At 49.6% G+C, this 6,000-nt stretch overlaps 1 protein-coding gene across 1 annotated transcript in view; it reads right to left on the reverse strand.

The window, feature by feature from the left end:
• AMPD2 (adenosine monophosphate deaminase 2) overlaps positions 1-6,000 on the reverse strand; it is a 75,726-nt gene extending 69,726 nt beyond the window's left edge. The window contains 1 exon segment of the mRNA XM_029573513.1: positions 5,223-6,000. The gene's annotated coding sequence lies outside the window, so the exon portion shown is untranslated.

Consider the following 6,000-nt stretch of genomic DNA (forward strand, 5'->3'; position numbering starts at 1 on the left):
GTAAATGTAACATCAGGACTTGCTAGAGACAAAGTTCCTGGATGTAATAAATGACTGCTTCATGGACCAATTCGTTCAGGAACCAACAAGAGAGGGAGCTATTTTAGATTTAATTCTTAGTGGGATGCAGGATTTGGTGAGAGAAGTAACGGTGGTGGGGCCACTTGGCAATAGTGATCATAACATGATCAAATTTAAACTAATAACTGGAAGGGGGACAATAAATACATCTACAGCTCTAACACTAAATTTTCAAAAGGGAAACTTTGATAAAATTAGGAAAATAGAAAAAAACTGAAAGGTGTAGATGCAAAGGTTAAAAGTGTTCAACAGGCATGGACATTGTTTAAAAATACAATCCTAGACACGCAGTCCAGATGTATTTCACGCATTAAGAAAGGTGGAAGGAAGGTAAAACAATTATGGCATGGTTAAAAGGTGTGGTGAAAGCGGCTATTTTAGCCAAAAAAACATCCTTCAAAAACTGGTAAAAGGATCCATCTGAAGAAAAGAGGAAAAAGCATAAGCATTGTCAAGTTAAATATAAAATATTGATAAGACAGATGAAGAAAGAATTTTAAATGAAGTTGGTCGTAGAGGTAAAATCTCATAATAAAAACTTTATAAAATATATCCGAAGCAAGAAACATGTGAGGGAGTCAGCTGGACTGTTAGATGACCGAGGAGTTAAAAGGGCTCTTAGGGAAGATAAGGCCATTGCAGAAAGACTAAATGAATTCTTTGCTTCTGTGTTTACTAATGAGGATGTTGGGAACATACCAGTTCCAGAGATGGTTTTCAAGGGTGATGAGTCAGATGAACTGAACCAAATCACTGAACCTGGAAGATGTAGTAGGCCAGATTGACATACTAAAGAGTAGCAAATCACCTGGACCAGATGGTATGCATCCTAGGGTTCTGAAGGAACTCAAAACTGAAATGTCAGATCTATTAGTTAAAATTTGTAACCTATCATTAAAATCATCCATTGTACCTGAAGACTGGAGGGTGGCCAATGTAATACCAATATTTAAAAAAGGCTCCAGGGGTGATCCGGAAAACTATAGACCAGTGAGCCTGACTTCAGTGCCAGGAAAAACAGTGGAAACAATTCTAAAGATCGAAATCACAGAACATATAGAAAGACATGGTTTAATGGGACACAGTCAGCATGGATTTACCCAGGGCAAGTCTTGCCTCACAAATCTGCTTCACTTTTTTGAAGGAGTTAATAAACATGTGGATAAAGGTGAACCGGTAGATGTAGTGTATTTGGATTTTCCAAAGGCTTTTGACAAAGTCCCTCATGATTAATAGCAGGTAATGGACTTCAAGAACTTATCCAAACCTTTTTTAAACCCAACCACACTAACTGCACTAACCACATCCCCTGGCAACAAATTCCAGAGTTTAATTGTGCGTTGAGTGAAAAAGAACTTTCTCCGATTAGTTTTAAATGTGCCCCATGCTAACTTCATGGAGTGCCCCCTAGTCTTTCTATTATCCGAAAGTGAAAATAACCGAGTCACATCTACCCGTTCTAGACCTCTCATGATCTTAAACACCTCTATCATATTTTTTTCCCAAGGAAAAGGTTTGTTGTTGACCCCATATGATATTAGGCCTATTGTAACATATTGGCTGTAGGCTTGGCCCTCCCATACTAAAACAGCAAATGTAACAGCACTATCTATGAAAAAAATAACAGTTTAAGTGCAATTTAGGTTTGCTGATGTTTGATGTAAACCTATTTTTTGCATTGTAATATGTAAAAAATTGATAAATAAAGAATTAAAAAAAAAAAGGCATTCTTGTGAGATTCGCTTTAGATGTCGCGTCCGCAGACCAATTCCGTAGCCATACTTGTCTTCTGGCTGCCACTACCAAGGCAATGCCCCTGGCTGAGGTGCATACCAGGTCTGAGCTTGCGTCCGTGAGGAAGGCTGCTGCAGGTTCCATCGTCTCACTGGTATACGTTCCGGAGTTATTTGCCTCTCTCGAGAGGAGCAAGCAGGAAGCAATCTGCAGTGTATTGCTGTAGCGTCGAAGGCCTGCTTAAGGATGGATTCTAATCATCTATCCTGAGTATCCTTCAATGCAGCCCCTCCCTCAACGGAAATCGTTGTTTGCTTTGAGACGGCACAGACCATAGCGTCCACTTTCAGGAAACGCAGGCGTTCCTTGGTCACTGGCTCTAGAGGGTTAGGGTTAGGAAGGCCTGACCTCCTTTGAAGCTGGCCTCTGGGGTATCCAACTCCAGGTCAATCAGTCCCTGGATGGCTTCCATCATTGGAAAGTAGCCTGAGGGCTTACGAAGGGACACCAAGATGGGGTTCTTCTTTGGTTCTGCCATAGGTTCCGTGCCAGGAATACCCAGCGTCTTCAGAGTCTGGGAAACAAGGGCTGGTAATTCGTCCTTGTGGAAGAAGTGAAGCATGGTTCGGTATGGTTCCAGACCTGGAGGGATTTCTCCTTCTTCCAGGGAGTCACTCTCCTCATCTGAGTTGTCTGGGTCCCTTTTAGGGAAGTTCTTGGTTAGGTGAGGCATCGGAGGAGGGCCGGGAGGTTCTCGTGCCTGAACGAAGGCCTTGGAAAAATTCCAACGAGGAGAAGGTCCCTGGGTCCATGTTAATCCCAGGGGGAGTCGGAGTAGGGGCCCCAGAGGTGCCCTCCTGTGGGGAAGCCATCTCGGAGATGCAAAGGTCCGGGGAGCATTCTTCAGCAGTTCCGAAGCCATCTCCCGACAGTAAGGGACCAGGCTTCGGTTCCCCCTGGGCTTCTTCGCAATGACGACACAGGCAGGACTCCACTTCAGGCTGCGCGGCTCTTATGTGGCAGGCTGTGCAAAGAGAGTGCCTTCTGGCCTTCTTGGGCCACCGGTGCCATTCTTTCTATGTGTTTGCGTGCGTGCAGTTGTAAACTCAGCTGTGCGTATAGTTATGCTCGCCGGGTGTGCTCAGATGTGCACACGGGGTGCACTCAGTTGTGCACAGCTATGCGTGCGTCTGTATTGGACATGCGCAAGTTAGGTGCATCGGCCGCCCGGCCTGCCCCGCACGTACCGCTGGCGAGAAGGGAAGATGGTGCCCCCCGAGGGTCTCCACGTGTGTGGAACCTTGCACCAGATCGGGGCTTAGCCTAACCAAGGTTGCTCAACCCGATCGGTGCTCCCTTCTAACCTCGTCAAGGATGGATTCGGCATGGCAATCCGAGCTGTGGAGACTGGAGACCTGAATTTAAAGATTTTTTTCTTACCTGGTCTCAGCGCTTACTGATCGTGTGCCAGACGGCCTCCAGCTGTGGGGGGAGAGGGAATTACCTTCACTGCCACACTCGTTTCTGCACCCGCTGCCTTTCAGCCACACTGGGGGGCTAAGTCCAGCCGGGAACTGGCCACCGGACCAAGGCACACCTCTGAGGGATATCGGAGATCAACCTCAGGAATTCTCGACTGGGGGAGGGACCCTTAGGTATCACCGCAGCAGAGCCGGGCTCGATCTTCCTTAAGGCAAATTTTGTTTCTTCTGTGCTGTAATTCTTAACACTATTCTAGTGTGTGGGACAGTGTCCACATCTACTAGGAGACGGAGAGATACTGAAGAGCTGAGGTTACTGCAGGGGTGACATCAGCTTTGAAATCTGACTCCATCTCCCATCTGCTAGCAGAAGAGCACATAACCCACTGGTCCTGAGTCCATCTGGCTACATGCTAGGAAATATTGTATTTTAAATCTGCTGTAAGGGATTGAAAGGGCAAGGTAAAATGTAAATAGAAATGGAAACCTCTACATTGCCCCTGTCAGGGTTACGGCAGAGTCTACATGTTAAACAAAATAAATCAGGCTATTACATTGTATATTTATTTCAAGGTGTCGACATTTCCTGCTCAAGCATTTTGATACTGGTAAACAGAGTTACTTACCTTAACAGTTGTTCTCCCCAGACAGCAGGATTATCACCCACAGACATGTGTGTGGTCATTTGATGATGCTATTGTCATTGGCATCACCCCATCAGTGTGAACCCATTAAGAATACTTCTTAGAGAAAGGAAAATTTCTCTAAAAACAGCAGCAAATGCCTCCTCTAATGATGCCACAGACTTGTGTGCCCGATTCATCCTGTTTATCTGCTGGCAGGCACAGAACAATGAATCCAGGCATGGCTGGAAGACTTCCTCAAGAAATCTGACCGTGCTGTCTTTGCAGACGACCTTAGGGTTCTCCAGGTCTGCAGCTTCATTTCAGAACACAGGAAATCTTAACAGCTTAGGGTTTGTGCTGTGTCCATGATCTCCACAATAGCTTCAAAGCAAGCCCAACTCCAGCCATGAGAGCTCATGCAAAGAGTTAGGGGAGGAGGTGAATGGGGCATAGGATGAAGGAGAGACCATGGAGTGATACCAAGGATGGGAAACATGGGGTGACCTTCAGCATATGAAGTCTTGCAGTTGCTTAAATGTTTTCTCCTAGAGCAGGGAATGGGGAAGCACTGGACAAAACACAAGGTTCCTGTCCCTGGGAGCCTATTGGCTGGATTGAGATTAGAGTGATTTATCACACAGGGCCACACATGAGGGCTGGAATGGGGCCCAGGGCCAGGTATTCATGCTCTATCCTGCACCACCCACCCACCCACCTCAAAAGAGCAGGAAGTGAAGGAGGAACTGCCAATATTCATCAGCCACAGACTCTACCATCGCAGGTTCTCCAGAGGAAGAGAGGAGAGGGGACACTCTCTGGGCAAGTAGAGACGGACGTTCAGGGGATCTGAGGGGAGAGAGAGAGGAAGCAGGAGGAAGGGGATGAGGATGGATCGGGGTGGGGGGAGAAGGAGGGGGAGGGGGATAGGGATGCACCAGGGATGGGGGGTGAAGGAGGAGGAGGGGGATAGGGATGCACCAGGGATGGGGGGGGTGGGGAGGGGGAGGAGGGGATGGGATGCCACCAGGGATGGGGGGGGGGGGGTGAAGGAGGGGGATAGGGATGCACCAGGGATGGGGGGTGAAGGAGGAGGAGGGGGATAGGATGCACCAGGGATGGGGGGTGAAGGAGGAGGAGGGGGGATGGGGGGGGGGGAGGAGGAGGAGGGGGGGGATAGGATGCACCGGGGATGGGGGGGGTGGAGGGAGGATGGGGTGGGGATAGGATGCACGGGGATGGGGGGTGGAGGAGGAGGAGGGTGGTGGGGATAGGATTGCACCCGGAGATTGGGGGCACTCACCTATCCGAGCGGAGGGCTGCAGGCTCCCCCGTTTTCTTCAGAGGGTGCTTGCTTGGAGCGGTGGCGGCGGACATCTCGCTGCGGCCGGGGGCGGAGGAGGAAGTGCGGCCGGGGGGACTGCGACTGCAAGCGAGAGGCTCCTCCTCGCCGATCAGATCAAAGTCCCCGGTCTCAGCTACCGGGGCAGAGCGAGAGCGAGAGCCGAACAAGAGGCAGCATCCGGAAGGGGAGGGGAGAAGAGAAGAGGAGGCAGGGGGAGAGAGAGGCGGAGGGAGACAGCATCCGGGAAGGGAGGGGGGAGGCAGCTTAGCAGGAAGGAGAGATACAGCCTCCGGGAAGGGAGGGGGGAGGCAGCTTAGCAGGAAGGAGAGATACAGCCTCCCGGGAAGGGAGGGGCTGGGGATAATGGAGATGAGACATAAAATCCGGAAAGGGGAAGGGACGGGGAGAGGAAAGAAGCTGTATCATGAGGTGGGGGGGGGAGATACCACATGCAAGGAGGAAGGGGGCGAGAGGAGAGGGTCAGGGAAGAGGCCAACATTGAGGAAGGGCGAGAGAGAGCATCGGGAGACAGACAACATCTGGGGGTAGGAGCCAACTTTTCAAAACGATTGGGACATTACCCCTCCTTAGAAACGGTGAAGGAGTTTGCTCAATACTGGGGTCTCTTGCAACCACTGCACCCTCAGATCTGGCACCTGTACATGTGGGAATGGGGATGGAGGAGAAGGAGGGGGTGGCAGGGAGTGAGGAAGATACATAGCATGGGGTGTGGGGA

Source organism: Rhinatrema bivittatum, chromosome 12 (genome assembly GCF_901001135.1).
Source record: "Rhinatrema bivittatum chromosome 12, aRhiBiv1.1, whole genome shotgun sequence".
Lineage (NCBI taxonomy): Eukaryota > Metazoa > Chordata > Amphibia > Gymnophiona > Rhinatrematidae > Rhinatrema > Rhinatrema bivittatum.